The 19,166-nt window shown below is 41.9% G+C and overlaps 1 long non-coding RNA gene across 2 annotated transcripts in view; it reads right to left on the bottom strand.

Moving 5' to 3' along the window:
• Positions 1-1,648: 1,648 nt before the first annotated feature.
• LOC308353474 overlaps positions 1,649-19,166 on the bottom strand; it is a 31,224-nt gene continuing 13,706 nt past the window's right edge. For both annotated transcript variants that reach the window (XR_013967782.1, XR_013967783.1), the window contains 2 exons: positions 5,156-5,266; positions 1,649-2,948 (listed from right to left, as the gene is read on the bottom strand). This is a non-coding gene — a long non-coding RNA (uncharacterized lncRNA). The remainder of the gene's footprint in view (positions 2,949-5,155; positions 5,267-19,166) is intronic.

The following is a 19,166-nucleotide window of genomic DNA, read 5'->3' as shown; positions in this document are numbered from 1 at the left end:
CACTCTATTGATAATGTTCTTTTATGCACAGAAGTTTTAATTGAGTTCTTTATATACTTTGTATATTAATCCCTTATCAGATATATGAATTGCACACATTTTCTCTTCTGTAGGTTGCCTTCTCATTTTGTGGATGGTTCCCTTTGCATCCGTAAGCTTTTAGTTTTACGTAGTTCCACTTATTTTTGCTTTGTCTTTGCTTTTGGGTCATATAAAAAAAAATGCATCAAGATGAATGTCAAGGAGCTTAAATACACCCTATGTTTTCCTCTGGAAGTTCTATGATTTCAGGTCTTACATTCATATCTTTAATCCATTTTGAGTTTTCTGTATGGTATAAGTTAGTTGTCTGGTTTTCCCAAAACAGTTTATTGAAAAGAGTGCCCTTTCCTTATTGCATATATGTGCATGAATTTTATTTCTGGGCTTTTTGTTCTGTTCCATTGATCCATGTGTCTATTTTTACACGCCAGTACTATACTGTTTTAATTACTGAAGCTTTGTAAGATCATTTGAAATCAAGAAGCATGATGGTTTGTTGTTCTTTCTCAAAACTGCTCTGGCTATTTGGGTTCCGTGCAAATTTTAGGACTGTTTTATTTCTGTGAAAAAGCCATTGGAATTTTGATAGAGATAGCATTTAATCTGTAGACTGCTTTGGGTAGTGTGAACACTTTAACATAGTAGTTCTTATCTATGAGCATGGAATGTCTTTCAATTTATTTGTCTTTAGTTTCTTTTTTCATTTAATTTTAAATTCCAGTGTAGTTAGCATAATGTATATTAGTGTCAGACTTACAGTATAGTGATTCAACAATTCCATACATCACCCGAACTTCATCATGACCAGTGCACTCCTTAATTGCCACCACCTGTTTCCACCATCCTCCTACCAACCTCCCCTCTGGTAACCATAAATTGTTCTCCATAGTTAAGAGCCTCTTGGTGTTTTTTTTTTCTATTTTTCTTTTGTTCTTTTTTTGTTGTTGTTGTTTCTTAAATTCCACATAGAGAAATCATATGGTTTGTCTTTCTCTGACTTATTTCACTTATGATTATACTAGCTCTATCCGTATCCTTACAAATGGCAAAATTTTGTTCTTTTTTCATGGCTGAATAATATTCGTGTGTGTGTGTGTGTATGTATAAACATTGGGGGAGTGGTGGTACACATATCCCTTTGAGTTAGTGTTTTTGTGTTATTTGGTGTATAGCCACTGGCGTTATTACTGGAATGTAGGGTAGATCTATTTTAAGTTTCTGAGGAGCCTCTATACTGTTATCCTCAGTGGCTGCACCAGTTTGCATTCCCACCCCCAGTGTAAGAGTTTTTCTCCACATTCTCACCAACAGTTGTTTCTTGGGTTGTTGATTTTTCCCATTCTCAAGAGGTGTGAGGTGATATCTCATTGCAGTTTTGATTTGCATTTTTCTGGTGATGACACATGTTGAGCATCTTTTCAAGTCTGTTCACCATCTGGATGCCCTTTGGGGAAATGTCTGTTCATGTTTCTGCCATTTTTCAATTGGGTTGTTTTTTGGGTATTGAGTTGTATCAGTTCTTTATACAGTTTGCATATAAACTCTTTATTGGGTATGTCATTTGCAAACATCTTCTATTCAGTAGGTTGCTGTTTACATTTGTTATCTCTTGCACTGTATAAAATGTTTATTTAATTTAAATGAAATTAACCAACATATCTTAGTTTTACATGTAGTGTTCAGTGATTCATCAGCTGTGTAGAAAGAACATCCTGTGCTCAACACATCACATTCCCTATTAATGCCCATCACCCACTTACCCATCCCCCCACCCACCTTTCTTTCCACAACCCTCCTTTCCTTCTCAGAGTCAAGAATCTCTCATGGTTTGTCTCCTTGATTTCTTCCCATTCAGTTTTCCCTCCCTTCCCCTATTGTCCTCTACACTATTCCTTATTTCCACATTTGAATGAAACCATGTAATTGTTTTTCTCTGCTTGACTTATTTCACTTAGCATAATCTCCTCCAGTTCCACCCATGTTGATGCAAATGGTAGCATCCTTTCTGACAGTTGAGTAATATTCCATTGTATATATGGACCTCAGCTTCTTTACCCATTTGTCTGTTGAAGGACATCTCAGCTCCTTCCACAGTCTGGCTATTGTGGACATTCCTGCTATTAACACTGGGGTGCATGTGGCCCTTCTTTTCACTACATCTGTATCTTTGGGGTAAATACCCAGTAGTGCAACTGCTGGGTCAGAGGGTAGCTCTATTTTGTTTTTTGAGGAACCACCACACTGTTTTCCAAAGTGGCTGTACCACCTTGCATTCCCACCAACAGGATAGGAGGGTTCCCCTTTTTCCACAGCCTCTCCAGCATTTGTTGTTTCTTGCCTTGTTAATTTTTGCCATTCTAACTGGTGTAAGGTGGTATCTCACTGTGGTTTTTATTTGAATTTCCCTGATGGCTAATGATGATGAACATTTTTTCATGTGTCTATTAGCCATCGGTATGTCTTCATAGGAGAAGTATCTGTTCATGTCTTTTGCCCATTTTTTTTTACTTGTCAGTTTTTTGGGTGTTTAGTTTGAGGAGTTCTTTATAGATCTTGGATATCAGCCCTTTGTCTGTATTGTCATTGGTGAATATCTTCTCCCATTCTGTGGGTTGCCTCTTTTTTTGTTGACTGTTTCCTTTGCTGTGCAGAAGGTTTTTATCTTGGTGAAGTCCCAGAAGTTCATTTTGTTTCCCTTGCCTTTGGAGCTGTGTCTTGAAAGAAGTTGCTGTGGCCGATGTGGAAGAGGTTACTGCCTATGTTCTCTAGGATTTTTATGGATTCCTGTCTCATCGAGGTCTTTCATCCATTTAGAGTTTATCTTTGTGTATGGTATAAGAGAATGGTTGAGTTTCATTCTTCTGTATATAGTAGTCCAATTCTCCCAACACCGTTTATTGAAGAGACTAACATCAAGGAAATAGAAATAATTATTAGAAATAATTATCAATAACTATATGCCAATAAATTAAGCAACCTGGGAGAAATGGATGCCTTCCTGGAAATCTGTAAAACCATCTATGAGAAGCCCACAGTGAAAATCATTCTTAATGGGGAAAAGCTGAGAACCTTTCCCTCAAGATCAGGAACATGAAAAGGGTGCCCATTCTTGCCACTATTGTTCAACATAGTACTAGAAGTCCTTGCAACAGCAGTCAGACAACAAAAAGAAATAAAAGGTATTCAAATTGGCAAATAAGTCGAACTCTTTCTTTGCAGATGACATGATACTTTATGTGGAAAACCCAAAAGACTCCACCCCAAAATTACTAGAATTCATACAGCAATTCACTAATGTGGCAGGATACAAAAATCAATGCAGAGAAATTGCTGCTTTTCTATACACTAACAAACAATTAACTGTAGAAAGAGAAATTAAGCAATTGATTCCATTTACGATACTACCAAAAACCTTAAGATACCTTGGAATAAACCTAACCAAAGAGCAGAAGGACCTATTCCCTAGGAACTACAGACACTTATGAAGGAAAGTGAAGAAGACACAAAAAGATGGAAAAATAAACATTGTGAAAATGTCTGCGCTGCCCAGTGCAAGCTATACTTTCAATGCCATCCCGATCAAAATTCCACTGGCATTTTTCAAAGTGCTGGAACAAACTATCCTAAAATTTGTATGGAATTAGAAAAGACCCCAAATTGCCAAGGAAATATTGAAAAAGAAAAACAAAGCTGGGGGCATCATGTTGCCCGATTTCAAGTTATATTACAAAGCTGTGATCACCAAGACAGCATGGTATTGGCACAAAAACAGACACATAGATCAAAGGAACAGAATAGAGAACCCAGATATAGATCCTCAACTCTGGTCAAATAATCTTCGATAAGCAGGAAAACAATCCAGTGATTACAGTTTTGTAATACAGCTTGAAGTCTGGAACTGTGATGCCATCAGCTTTGGTTTTCTTTTTCAATATTCCTTTGGACATTTTTCCATTTCTTTGTGTATTCCACTTACTTTCAAGAGGGTTCTATAGTTTTCTGAATACAAACCCTTTGCCTCTTTGGTTAGGTTTATTCCTAGATATCTTATGATTTTGGCACAACTGTAAACAGGATCCACTCCATAAGTTCTCTTTCTTCAGTCCCACTGCTAGTGTATAGAAATGCAACTGATTTCTGTGCACTGATTTGATATCTTGCCACGTTGCTGAATTGTATGAGTTCTAGCAATTTGGGAGTGGAGTCTTTTGGATTTTCCACATAGAGTATCACGTCCTCTACAAAGTAAGTTTGACTTCTTCTTCACCAGTTCAGATACCTTTTATTTCTTTTTGTTTGTCTGCTGAAGCTAGGACTTCTAATACTATGTAGAACAGTTGTGAGAATGGACATCCCTGTCATGTTCCTGAACTTAGGGGAAAAGCTCTCAGTTCTTTTTTTTATTTTTAAAAAGATTTTATTTATTTATTTGACAGAGAGAGAGAGAGTGCACAAGCAGGTGGAGCAGCACGCAGAGGGAGAAAGAGAAGCAGAGTGCCTGCTGAGCAGGGAGCCCAAAGTGGGCTCCATCCCAGGACCCTAGAATCATGACCTGAGCTGAAGGCAGACACTTAACTGACTGAGCCACCCAGGTGCCCCTCTGGATGATTATTTATTTATTTATTTATTTATTTATTTGTCAGAGAGAGAGAGAGAGGGAGAGCGAGTGAGTGAGCACAGGCAGACAGAGTGGCAGGCAGAGGCAGAGGGAGAAGCAGGCTCCCCGCCGAGCAAGGAGCCCGATGTGGGACTTGATCCCAGGACGCCAGGATCATGACCTGAGTCGAAGGCAGCCGCTTAACCAACTGAGCCACCCAGGTGTCCCGTGGATGATTTTTTTAAATGCGCATATGCTAAAGCTCAATCTTTGGACTGCCAAGTTCTATGCATTTGGCAGTTGCTTGGCATTCTGTATTTACCACTCCAGGATCGTGCAGGATAATCCCATCACCTAAAATTCCCCCAGGCTTCCCCTCTGCAATTTACCATTTCCCCTTCCCCCAGACCCTGTCAACAACCCATCCGGGTTTTTTGCCCCTACAGTTTTGCTTTTCCCAGAATGTCATGTGAATTCACTCACACAACATGTAGCAGTTTTGATCTGTTCACTCACCTAGCAAAATGTATTTCAGATTTCTTCATGTTGATGTGTGAATCAGTAGCTCAGTCCCTTTATCGCCAAACAGTATCTCACTGGGTGTTCCACGGTTTATCCATTCACCTACTGAAAGACAACATGGTTGCATCCAGTTTTTCATGATGAACAAAGGTGTGGTAAGCATTGATTTTCAGCAAATAGGTTTTTGTGTACCCTACGTTTTAATTCGCTGAGGTAAATTACCTAGGAGTGTGATTAATTCAGAGTCCTATGGCAAGTCTATGTTTAACTTTATGTAGAAACTGCCAACCTGTCTTCCAAAGTGGTTCCATGGAGCACTGGGGGTTATACACAATGAATCATGGAAGACTACATCAAAAACTAATGATGTACTGTATGAATAACATCATAATAATCTCTTAATTCTTCCCTATTGAGCATATTTGCTGTGGGCTTTTCATAGATGGCTTTTGATACTGAGGTATATTCCCTCTATCCCTACGCTGTGGAAAGTTTTAATCAAGAGAGGATGCTGTACTTTGTCAGTGCTTTTTCTGCATCTCTTGAGAGGATCAGATGGTTCTTTATTTATGCAGTGTATCACACGGATTGATTTGCAATTGTTGAACCACCCTCACAGCCCAGGAATGAATCCCATCTGGTTGTGGTGAAGAACCCTTTTACTGTACTGTTGGATCCTCAGTAGAATACTAGCCAATGCTAGTGTCTAGTTGAGAATATTTGCTTCCATGTTTGTCAGAAATACTGATCTACAGTTCTCCTTTTTGGTGGGGTCTTTGGTTTTCAGATCAAGGTAATGGATCCTGTGTGCATTTTGGTCCATTTGTTAGAAAACTAGATCCCAAAATAGTAAAGAAAAAAAAACTATACAATGAAAGGATAGAATGTAACTATAAAATGAAAATTAAGAGAGAAAAAAAGAAAAAGGAATATAAACAGACAAGTGAGAACAGAGCCCTATCCTGAGTGCATTTTCGTGTTAGAAGGAGCTGCTCCCAAATTTATAAAGAAAGAAAAACATATATATACAAAAATAAAATTAAATACAGTGAAAGGATAGAATGTAACTGTGAAGATGAAAGCTATAAAAGATTTTTTTTTAAAGTTGATAAATGGGTTGAAAAAAATTAAAATTGAGTGATTCAAGAATCATGGGGGGAAAACCATAAATTCTATATACTATTTTCCCCTAGTGCTAGAGTTATGCAGTTCTTTGTGATTGGAAAACTTGGTCTTGGCTGGATGTTTCTCCTGCTCTTCTGCGGAAGGGACCTGTTAGGCTGATTCTCAGGTGTCTTTGCCCTGGGCTGAACTGCACTGCCCTTGACAGAGGGCCAGGCTACGTAAATTGCTCCAGATTGTTCACTGTGGCTTTTGTTCCCTGAAGGCTGTCCATGCTGCTTATAGGATGACAATGAAAATGGCAACCTGCTGGGTACCTGGGTGGCTCAATCAGTTAAGTATCTACCTTTGGCTCAGATTGAGATCCTGGGGTCCCAAGATGGAGTCCCACATCAGGCTCCCTGCTCAGCAGGGAGTCTGCTTCTCCCTCTGCCCCTCACCCTGATTGTGCTCTCTCTTACTCTCTCAAATAGATAAAAATCTTTTTTAAAAAATGGCAGCTTCCCAATCTCCAGCCCCAGAGCTGAAAGTGTGGAGCCCCACTCCTCTCCGTACCCTCAGAGAAAAGCAATGAATCACTCCTGTCTCCCTAGTCTCTGTCTGACTCCATGTTCACCCAGCCTATGACTGAGTGTTTCGATGTCATGTGACCCCATTTTAAGTCTCCAAACCCTGTGAACTCCTGTAGCATACACCTGCGCCTTTCCTCTCTGGGGGAGTAAGGGGGGGGGTGGTCTTGCAATGGTTCTATTGTTTGCTGGGCCCCTGCTCAAAGAGCAGTGGCCTGATCATGGTGTGGTTCATGGTTTATGGCAACCCTGAGCTGAAAGCCCACTCTTGGTTAAGCTGATTGCCTCCAGCTTTCGCTGCTGTGATGCCTGGGAGCTCTGCCACACTCAGGCACCCCCGTTCCTTCTGTGACCCTGAGGATCCTGAGACCACACTGTCCCACCTAGGATTCTATCCCATTTCACCACCTGAGCACCTTTCAGGCAGGGACATCCCTCAGTGGAGCAGACTACTGAAAGTTCTGATTTTGTGCTCCACTGCTATAATATGCTAGTCGGCTGACAGAGGCTCCCTCCCCGTCCCCAGTTTATCTTCCCATATGTCGCCTCAGATTCACTTCCCCACATCGCCTACCTTCCAGAAAGTGGTCACTTTTCTCTTCATAGAGTTGCAGGTATTCTTTTCCTGGATATCCAGTTGTGTTCACAAGTGTTCAGAATGATCTGATAGCTATCTAGCTATGTTCCTGGGACGAAGCAAAACTAAGGTCTCCTACTGCTCTGCCATCCTGGACTATGTCCTATGTTTTGACATCTTAACATTAAATCTTCCAGTCCACGAACACAGGATTTCTTTCCATTTATTTGTGTCTTCTTTTTTCCTTTAGCAACATTTTGTAATTCTCAGTATACAAATCCTAAACAAGATTTAAATACTACCCCAATACCAAAACCAGATAAAGAATCCACTAAAAAGAACTACAGGCCAATATTCCTGGTGAACACAGATGCAAAAAATCTCAATAAAAAACTAGGATATAAAATGCAATACATTTAAAAAATCATTCACCATGATCAAGTGGGATTTATTTCTGGGTTGCAAGGGTGGTTCAATTTCACAAATCAATCAACATAACCTACCACATTAATAAAAGAAAGGAAACATACGGTCATTTCAATAGATGAAGAAATTTATCTTTAATAGATACAGAAATGTGTTGATAACGCCAACATCCATTTATGATTAAAAACCCTCAACACAATAGGTTTAGAGTGAACATACCTCAATAATAAAGGCCACAATGTAGAACCCCTGGTATCATACTTAATCAGGAAAAACGGAAAGCTTTAACCCTAAAGTCAGGAACAGGACAAAGATGTCCACTCTTGCCACTTTTATTCAACTAGTACTAAGAGTCCTAGCCACCGCAATCAGATAAGAAAAAGGAAAAAAAATGCACCCAAACTGGTAAGGAAGAAGTAAATCTTTCACTATATGCAGATGATATAATACTATACAGAAAGAACCCTAAAGACTCCACCAAAAATCTACTAGAACTGATAAATTCAGTAAAGTTGCAAAATACAAATTCAATGTCCAGAAGTCTGCTGCATTTCTATACACTAATAATGAAGCAAGCAGAAAGAGAAATTAAGAAAATAACTCCATTTACAATTGTCATGAAATAATAAAATACCTACAAATAAACTTAAGGAAGTGAAAGACTTGTACTCTGAAAACTATGAAACACTGATAAAAGAAACTAAAGATGACAAAAAGAGATAGTACTAAGATATTCCACGCTCATGGATTAGAAAAACAAATTCTGTTAATATGTCTGTACTACCCAAAGCAGTCTACAAATTTAATGCAATACCTATCAAAATACCTCCAACATTTTTCACAGAAGTAGAATAAAAAAAAATCCTAAAATCTATATGGAACCACATACTTTGAATAGCTAAAGTAATTTTGAAAAAGAAAACCAAAGGTGGAGGCATCACAGTTCTGGACTTCAAGCTGTATTACAAAGCCGTAATCAAGATAGTATGGTACTGGCACAAAACACACGCAGATCAATGGAAGAGAAGAATCCAGAAATGGACCCTCAACTCTCTATGGCGAACTAATTTTTGTCAAAGCAGGAAAGAATATCCAGTGGAAAAAAGTCTCTTCAATAAATGGTGCTAGGAAAATTGAACACCAACATGCAGAAGAATGAAATTGGACTTTTTTTTCAAAATTGAATCTTACATTTTATTTTTTTTTTAAATTTTTATTTATTTTCAGTGTAACAGTATTCATTATTTTTTCACCACACCCAGTGCTCCATGCAATCTGTGCCCTCCCTAATACCCACTACCTGGTTCCCCCAACCTCCCACCCCCGCCCCTTCAAAATTGGACTACTTTCTTACACCATACACAAAAATAAAAATGGACAGAAGACCGAAATGTGAGATGGGAGACCTTCAGAATCCTAGAGGAGAATGCAGGCAGTGACCTCTCTGACCTCAGCCACAACAACTTACTAGACATGTCTTCAAAGGCAAGGGAAACAAAAGCAAAAATGAACTACTGGGACTTCAACAAGATAAAAAGCTTTTGCAAGCAAAGGAAATAGTCAACACAACTAAAAGGCAACATACAGAATGGGAGAAGATATTTGCAAATGTCTTCAGATAAAGGGTTAGTATCCATATAAAGAACTTATCAAACTCAACACCCAAACAACAAAAATCCAGTCAAGAAATGGGCTGAAGGCATGAACAGATGCTTCTCCAAGGAAGACCTACAAATGGCCAACAGACAAATGAGGAAATGCTCCATATCACTTTCCATCAGGGAACTACAAATCAAAACCACAATGAGATAACCACCTCATATCAGTCAATATGGCTAAAATTAACAAATCAGGAAACAACAGATGTTGACAAGGATGTGGAGAAAGGGGAACCCTCTTTAGACTATTGTTGGGAATGCAAACAGGTTTACCACACTGGAGAACAGTATGGAGGCTCCTCAAAAGTTAAAAATAGAGAAACCCTGTGACCCAACAATTTCACTACTGGGTATTTGTTCAAAGCACACAGACATAGTGATTTAAAGGGACACATGCACCCCACTGTTTATAGCAGCGATGTCCACAATAGCCAAACTGTGGAAAAGAGCCCAGATGTACATTGACAGATGAATGGATAAAGATGTGGTCGATATACACATACAATGGAATATTACTCAGCTGTAGAAAAGAACGAAGTCATGCCATCTGTAACAATGTGGATGGAACTAGAGGTTATTACACTAAGCAAAGTAAGTCAGGAAGACAAATACATGATTTGACTCATATACAGAGTTTAAGAAACAAAACAGATGAATGTAGGGGAAGGAAAGGAAAAAGAAGACAAAAACAGAGAGGGAGACAAACCATAAGACTCTTAACAACAGGAAATTGAGAGTTGCTGGAGGAGAGGTGGGTGGAGGATGGAGTAACTGGGCGATAAGCATTAAGGAGGGCACTTTATGAGCACTGGGTGTTGTATATAACTGATGAATCACTAAATTCTACCTCTGACACTACTAAGACCCTGTATGGTAGTTAAAATGAATTTTAAAAATGTTTAAAGAAAAAACTAGAAATATCAATTCCAGGCTTAAAGTGATATTACAAAGCTGTACTGATCAAATAGTATGTGCTGATCAAAATAGTATGGTAGTGAAATAGGCACATAGGTAAATAGAACAGAATAGAAAACCCAGGTATACATCAACAATTACCTGGCAAATTAATCTTCGACCAAGCAAAAAGAATATCCAATGGGAAAAAAGTCTCTTCAATCAATGATGTTGGGAAAACTAGGTAGCTACATGCAAAAAAATGAAACCAGGCCACTTTCTTACACTATATACAAAAGTAAATTCAAAGTGTATCAAAGACCTAAATGTGAAACATGAACCCATAAAAATCCTAGAAGAGAATACAGGCGGTAATTCCCTTGACATCAGCCATAGGAATCTCTTTCTAGATTTGTTTCCTAAAGCAGGGGAAATAAAAGCAAAAATAAACTACTGGGATTACACTATTCCTGGGATGCAAGGGTGGCTCAGTATTTGCAAATCAATAAATGTGTTAGATCACATTAATAAAAGACAAAAACCATATGATCCTCTCAACTGATGCAGAAAAACCACTTGACAAAATACAGTATCTTTCCTGAATTAAGTCTTCAAAGTTTTGGGATACAGGGAACATACCTCAATATCATAAAAGCCATCTATAAAAAACCCACATCGAGTATCATTCTCAAGGGGAAAAACTGAGAGCTTTTCTCCTAAGGTCAGGAACATGACAGGGATGCCTACTCTCACCTGCTATTGTTTAACATAGTACTAGAAATCCTAGCCTCAGCAATCAGACAACAGAAAGAAATGAAGGGCATTCAAATCAGCAAAGAAGTCAAACTGTCACTCTTGCAGATGATGTGATAATTTATGGGAAAAACCCAAAAGACTCCACCCAAAATTGCTAGAACCCATATAAGAATTCAACAATGAGATAGGATACAAAATCAACACACAGAAATCAGCTGCATTTCTATACACTAACAATGTGACAAAGCTGGGGCATCACACTGACTGATTTCAAGCTATATTACAAAGCTGTGATCACCAAGACAGCATGGTACTGGCACAAAAACAGACACACAGACTAATGGAACAGAAGAGTGAGCCCAGATATGGAGCCTCAACTCTATGGTCAACTAACATTCGACAGAGCGGGAAAAAATACCAATGGAAAAAAGACAGTCTCTCCAATAAATGGTGCTGGGAAAATTGGACAACTATATACTGAAGAATGAAACTCAACCAGTCTCTTAGACCGTACACAAAGATAAACTAAATGGATGAAGACCTCAATGAGACAGGAATCCATCAAAATCCTAGAGGAGAACATGGGCAGTAACCTCTTCCACATCGGCCACAGCAACTTCTTTCAAGACATAGCTCCAAAGGCAAGGGAAACAAAAGCGAAAATGAACTTCTGGGACTTCATCAAGATAGAAAACTTCCGCACAGCAAAGGAAACAGTCAACAAAAAAAGAGGCAACCCACAGAATGGAAGAAGATATTCGCAAATGACATTATAGAAAAAGGGCTGATATCCAAGATCTATAAAGAACTTCTCAAACTAAACACCCGAAAAACTGATAATCAAGTCAAAAAATGGGCAGAAGACATGAACAGTCACTTCTCCAACGAAGACATACAAATGGCTAACAGACAAATTATAAAATATTCAACATCATTAGCCATCAGGAAAATTCAAATAAAAACCACGCTGAGATACCACCTTACACCAGTTAGAATGGCAAAAATTGACAAGGCAAGAAACAACAGATGTTGGAAAGATTGTGGAGAAAGGGGAACTCTACTACCCTGTTGGTGGGAATGAAAGGTGGTACAGCCACTTTGGAAAACAGAGTGGAGGTTCCTCAAAAAACTGAAAATAGAGCTACCCTATGACCCAGCAGTTGCACTACTGGGTATTTACCCCAAAGATACAGATGTAGTGAAAAGAAGGGCCACATGCACCCCAATGTTCATAGCAGCAATGGCCACAGTAGCCAGACTGTGGAAGGAGCCGAGATGTCCTTCAACAGACAAATGGATAAAGAAGATGTGGTCCACATATATAATGGAGTTTTACTCAGCCATCAGGAAGCGTGAATACCCAAAATTTGCCCAACATGAATGGAACTGGAGGAGATTATGCTAAGTGAAATAAATCAAGCAGAGAAAGACAATTATTATATGGTTTCACTTATTTGTGGAACATAGGAACTAGCATGAAGGACCCTGGGAGAAGGAAGGGAAAAATGAAGTGGGGGGGGGGGACTCAGAGGGGGAGATGAACCATGAGAGACTATGGATTCTGGGAAACAAACTGAGGGGTTTAGAGAGGAAAGGGGTAACGGGATGGGTTAGTCCAGTGATAGGTATCAAGGAGGGCACGTGTTGCATGGAGCACTGGGTATTATATGTGAACAATGAATCACAGAACACTGCATCAAAAACTAATGATGTACTGTGGCTAACATAATAAAAAAAAATTGTAAAACAAAAAACCACTACTGTCATCATCATGTCAGTATGGTACTGGCACAAAAGCAGAAACCAGTTCAATGAGCAGAATAGAGAACCCAGAAATGGACCCTCAACTCTATAGTCAGCTAATCTTTGACAAAGCAGAAAAGAATATTCACTGGAAAAAAGTCTCTTCAACAAATGGTGTTGGGTATATTGGACAGCCACATGCAGAAGAATGAAACTGGACCATTTCCTTACACCATACACAAAAAGACTCAAAATGGATGAAAGACGTAAATTGTGACAGGAACCATTAAAATCCTACAGGAGGAGATGGGCAGCAACTTCTGTGACCTTGGCTGCAGCAATTACTTGTTAGGTCTCCAGAGGCAAGGGAATAAAAGCAAAAATGAACTATCGGGACTTCATCAAGGTAAAAAACTTTCCATAGCAAAGGAAACAGCTGACAGAAGCAAAAGAGAATTGACAGAATGAGAGAAGCTATTTGCAAATGTCGTATGACACAGAGCGCTAGTATCCACAATCTATGAAGAATTTACCAAACCCAATAATGAAAGGATAAATAATCCAATCAAGAAATGGGCAGTATACATGAACAGACATTTCTCAAAGAAGCCATCCAGATGGCCAACAGACACATGAAAAAATGCTCAGTATCACCTGGCATGAGGGAAATACAAATCAAAAGCACAATGAGATATCACCTCACACCAGTCAGATTGGATAAAATTAACAAGTCAGGAAACAGATGTTGGGGAGGATGTGCAGAAAGGGAAACCTTCTTACACTTTTGGTGAGAATGTAAGCTGGCACAGCCAGTCTATAAAATACTTTGGAGTTCCCTCAAAAAGTTGAAAATAGCTAACTTACAGCCCAGCAATTGCACTACGAGGTATTTACTCCAGAGATATAGATGTAGTGATCTGAAGGGGCACCTACATCCCAATGTTTATAGCAGCAATGTCCACAATAGCCAAACAATGGAAAGGGCCCTGATGTCCATGGATGGATGAACTGACAAAGATGTGGTACGTATGTGTGTATGTATGTATGTGTACATAATGGAATACCACTCAGCCATCAAAAAGTGAAATTCTGGGTGCCTGGGTTGCTCAGTCGGTTAAGCAGCTGCCTTCAGCTCAGGTCATGGTCCCAGGGTCCCAGGATCTATCCCCGCATCAGGCTCCCAGCTTAGTGGAAAGCCTGCTTCTCCCTCTGCTTGCTGCTCTACTTGTGCTCTCTCTCTGTCAAATAAATAAATAAAATTAAATTAAAAAAAAGTGAAATCTTGACATCTGGAACAACATGGTTGGAACGAGAGGGTATTATGCTAAGCGAAATAAGTCAGACAATTAAATGATCTCATATGTGGAATTTAAGAAAACGTGACCATAGGGGAAGAGAGGGGAAAAGAAAAGACAAAATTAGGGAGACAAACCGTAAGAGACTTTTTTTTTTTTAAGATTTTATTTATTTATTTGACAGAGATCGCAAGTAGGCAGAGAGGCAGGCAGAGGGGGAGGGGGAAGCAGGCTCCCTGCTGAGCAGAGAGCCCGATGCAGGGCTGGATCCCCAGACCCTGAGATCATGACCTGAGCTGAAGGCAGAGGCTTAACCCACTGAGCCACCCAGGAGCCCCACCATAAGAGACTCTTAATCAAAGGAAAAAACTGGGTGTTGTTGGAGGGAAGGGACTGGGGTAACTGGGTGATGGACATTAAGGAGGGCACCTGATGTAAGCAGCACCGGGTATTATATAAGACGAATCACTGACCTCTACCTCTGAAACTAATAATATATTTTGTTAATTTAAATTTTAAAAAATTACATTATGTATTATGTACAATAAAAAATTGTGTATTATGTACAATTAAAAAGTATGTATTATGTACAATTTTAAAAATTACATTATGTATGTATTATGTACAATAAAAAAAAGTTCCTATGAAGAAAAGCCAACAACCAAATGGCTTTTGGCTTGTGAGTTCTGCCAGACATTTGAAAGAATAGCACCAATTATTCACAAATTCTTAAGCGGGTAAGACACTTCCCAACTGATTCTAATGAGGCCAGCATTATCTTAATACTGTTATGCCCCAATAATGGGTCGGTGATTAAAGGAGCGAGACTGATATAAAGCAAAGGTCAAGCAAAGCTTTATTTCGCGCCAAGCATCAAGAATCAGACCGAACGGGGCGCCTGGGTGGCTCAGTGGGTTAAGCCTCTGCCTTCAGCTCAGGTCACAATCTCAGGGTCCTGGGATCGAGCCCCGAATCGAGCTCTCTGCTTGGCAGGGAGCCTGCTTCCCCCTCTCTCTCTGCCTGCCTCTCCACCTACTTGTGACCTCTCTCTGCCAAATAAATAAAATCCTTAAAAAAAAAAAAGAATCAGACCGAACGTTCGGGAGCGCACCTCTTACAAGAGAGGGCGACCCTTCTCTGTTTCACATACTAGCTTTTAAGGGCCAAGGCCGTGCGGTCGGGCCTGGCCACACACAGGTGGCCAATGAGATTCTAACACACACAGGAAACTCCACAGTGATGCTGGGTGACCAACTGAATTACAATTTACCCTAGTAGACATTTGAACCAGCCTATTACACCTTGACTAGGATTGGCGCCAAAGGGCGGGGGCCCATATTCCTTGGTAGCTAGGGAGACAGTATGCAACCCCCCACTGATCGATGTCTCCACCTGGCCTGACCCACCCTTGTATCTGGGCTTTGTCACCTGGAGCTGGTTTCTGGGACTTGCTTTTAAGTGAATCCCCTGGGGGAAGGGGAGCAGGGAGTATAAGAGTTAAACAACAAGGTTTTTGTTTAACCTCAATGAAAGCCTCTTGCTAAAATATAAAAATATGAAATAGGTCCTTACAATACTAAAACCACACAAAGGAGTTTGGTCTGAGATGACAATATAGGAAAATCCTGAACTCACCACTAAAATACACATATTCATAGAACGGTTCCTCCTGAAGAACTAAGGGCTCACAGCAGCTTCTACACAACCCAAGATAAAACAGCCAACGAGAACTGTAAGAGCTGGAGATCTAGGAACGAAGGGAGCACCTACCCTGATGCTGTGGACTGCAGGGGGAGAAACAGTACTGAGGGACTGGAGATAAATCCGTCTGTCCTCAGACACAAAAAGAAAGCTGCGGCTTAAAAGAGCAACATGGAGCACTGGGTGTGGTGCAAAAACAATGAATACTGTTACGCTGAAAAGAAATAAAATAAACAAGTAAAAGAGCAACTAGCAAATAAAAGGGATGACCCTTGAACTTTGCCAAATGGCAGAGAGGCTGCAGAAATTCTCTCTGGGTTGGAGGTACAGGAGAGAGACATGGTTTACACTCCCCCTCAACCTTAAAAGCCAGACTACAGCAGGTCTGGATGCCACAGCTGGCTTGACACCTCCATGAGCCCCACGTCCACCAGTCCAGAGCAGACCCAGCTGTGCTATGGCATGAGGAAAAAAGAGCAGCTAGCGTATACAGCAGCCCCAGCACTCCAGAGCTGCTGAAACACTCTGGGGGGGGGGGGAGCTGAGAGGCATGGTCAACACTCCCTTCCCCCCAGAACAACAGACCAGAGCACAGTATGGGTGCCCTAAGCAGCCTGGTGCCTCCGGAAGTGCAACACTCCTAGCCCACACCAACCACAACTGCCCCACCAGAGTGGCCACAAAACGGTGCACACCGGGAAGCCTCGGGCTTGCACCGAGTTGGGCTTCGGCTGTCTTACCAGGTCACCCTCAATGTTGAGAGTGCCAAGATAATCGGGCTTGCAACCATTTCAGCTTTGGCTGTCCTGCCTGCCAGGGTGTATTTCGTACAGACCACATCAGCCCACACCCACTTCAGCTGTCCTGCTAGGGTGCCCCTGTGCGGAGCACCCCAGGACCTCCTGCCCTGTATCCCACTCCGCTCCAGCTGCCCCTCTGTCGCACGCTCCGTGCAGACAGTCCTGAAACATCCATTTACAACCACTTCAGCTTTATCCTGCCAAGGTGTCCTCTGTGCATGAGCCCCAGGTCTCCCCAGCTTCGATCCACTTTGGTTTCAGCGATCCTACAAGTGTATCCTCTGCACAGAGAGCTCAGAGACCTCCTGGCCCTCGCTATCTCAGCTCTGGCCACCCCACCAGGGCACCTCCTGCACAGTGCCTTGGGACACCCAAGTGTGCACCCTTTTCAGCTCCAGCTATCCTGCTTGGGTGCCCTGAGTGCATGGCATGCTGGAACACCCTAGCCTGCATTCGCTTCAGCTTTTGCTGCCTGACAGGGTGCCTGCTGCACAGACAGAGCCACAGGGTCCCCCGGCTTACACTCAATTCAGCTTTACCTGTCTTGCAGGGTACCCTCTGCATGGACCTCCTGCCTTGCACACCACCTCAGCTCCAGTTCTACCAGGGCACCCACAGCATGGAGAACCCTGAGATGCCTGATGTGCACTTGCTTCAGTTTCACTGGTCCTTCCAGGGTGCCCTCATTGCTTAGAACCTTGGGACCCCTCAGTCTCTACCCACTTAAGCTTTGGCTAATTTGCCAGGGCACCTGCTGCATGGAACTCTAAAGCCCTGAGATCTGACCGATATCATTTTTCACCCTACCAGGCCACCTTCTGCATGAAGAGCCCTGGGACAACTCATATAACACCCATTTCAGCTTCAGCTATCCTGCCAAAATGCCCTCTGCGTGCAGAGCTTCGAGACACCTGAGCAGGCAGCCCCTTTAGATCTGGCTATCTCACGAGGGCACCCGCTGCATGGAGGGCCCAGGGACCTCAGTGACTTGCATCCATTTCAGCTAAAGCTGATAGCAGGACAGGGTTTCAACTATGTGGGCCCCCAGCCAATGCCAGCCACAGCTTCAGCTAGCAGAAGTCACACATTCTACCTAGGGGACAACCAGACACTGAATTACCATTCAGATTTGCAGGGGAGATAAACAGGTTCCCAAATAAAACATAATGGAGTTTATCACCACTGAACCAGCCGTGTAAGAAATGCTACTGGAGTCCTGAGATGACGGCAGATTAGGGGGACCTTAGTCTCTCCTAGCTCACAGGCCCTGCTAGATAACTATCAAATCAGACTAAATACCCCAGAAAATGACTAGAAGACTGAAAGAACAAAATGCCAACTAAAGTTAGAGAAAAGTCCACATCAAAGAAGGTGGGAAGTTTGGAGACACTGTTTAGGGGAGAAAGGGATCACAGGGAGGGTGGGAGGGAGGCAGCTGTGATTGGGGAGAAGGGCCAGAGAGAGGAGCACATGGTAGAACGAATAAGAACATCTTCCCCAAAGCCAGTGGCTTGGACTATGAGAAGGCTGAACTTCGTTTGTTCCTGCAACCAGTGGGACGTACAGCCTGGAGTTTTAAAGGTCAGGAGGTTTGGCTGGGACAGAGCCCAGGATGGGGGGCTGGGGAGCACTGCACTGCTCCTGGAGAGAAGGCAAACAACCTGGAGGCAGACAGCACGGACACAGAGATCTGAAAAACACTGTGGGCACACTGGGAATAGATTATTTGCTTTTCTTGGGAGTGCCTTCCTGAGAGGCAGCATTCATGGAGTCACCTCTGTGACAACAAAGGAGTTGGCTAACACCATCTCCCTCTGCCACACCTTAGCCTAAACACCGAGCCACCTGCAGAAAGCGGCACAGCACCAACAGCAGCTGCCTACCTTGATTACACCAAGTTCCATCCCTTGTGCCCCCATGCGACTGCCCTTCTAAGTCAAGCTTGCCTCAGTCCCAGCACAGCAGGCGCCCCCACCCAGTGCAGGCCTCTGCCAACACCATGTCTCTAAAGCCTAGTGCTTTGTTTTTTTGTTTTTTTGTTTTTTTAAGATTTTTTTTATTTATTTGACAGAGAGATCACAAGTAGGCAGAGAGGCAGGCAGAGAGAGAGCGGGGGAAGCAGGCTCCCCGCCGAGCAGAGAGCCTAATTTGGGGCTCGATCCCAGGACTCCGAGATCACAACCTGAGCCGAAGGCAGAGGCCCCACTAAAGCCTCGTGTTTTAAAGGTCAGCAGGTGGCTAGGATAGAGCCCAGAGGGCACCGCACTGCTCTCTAGGAGAGAAGGTGGGCAAACATTCTGGGGGAAGACAGCACAGAAACAGCTACTTGAAGAACACTTGGGACACACAGGGATGAGACTATTTGCTCTTTTTAGAGGTGTCTTCTGAGAAGGAGCATTCGTGGAGCTACCTCTGTGGGAACAAAGGAGCTGGCTAGCACCATTTCACACACACACACACACAC

This window comes from Martes martes (genome assembly GCF_963455335.1).
Source record: "Martes martes genome assembly, chromosome: 12".
NCBI lineage: Eukaryota > Metazoa > Chordata > Mammalia > Carnivora > Mustelidae > Martes > Martes martes.
The sequence above is the reverse complement of the archived record's forward strand: the minus strand, read 5'-3'. Positions and strand labels throughout refer to the sequence as shown.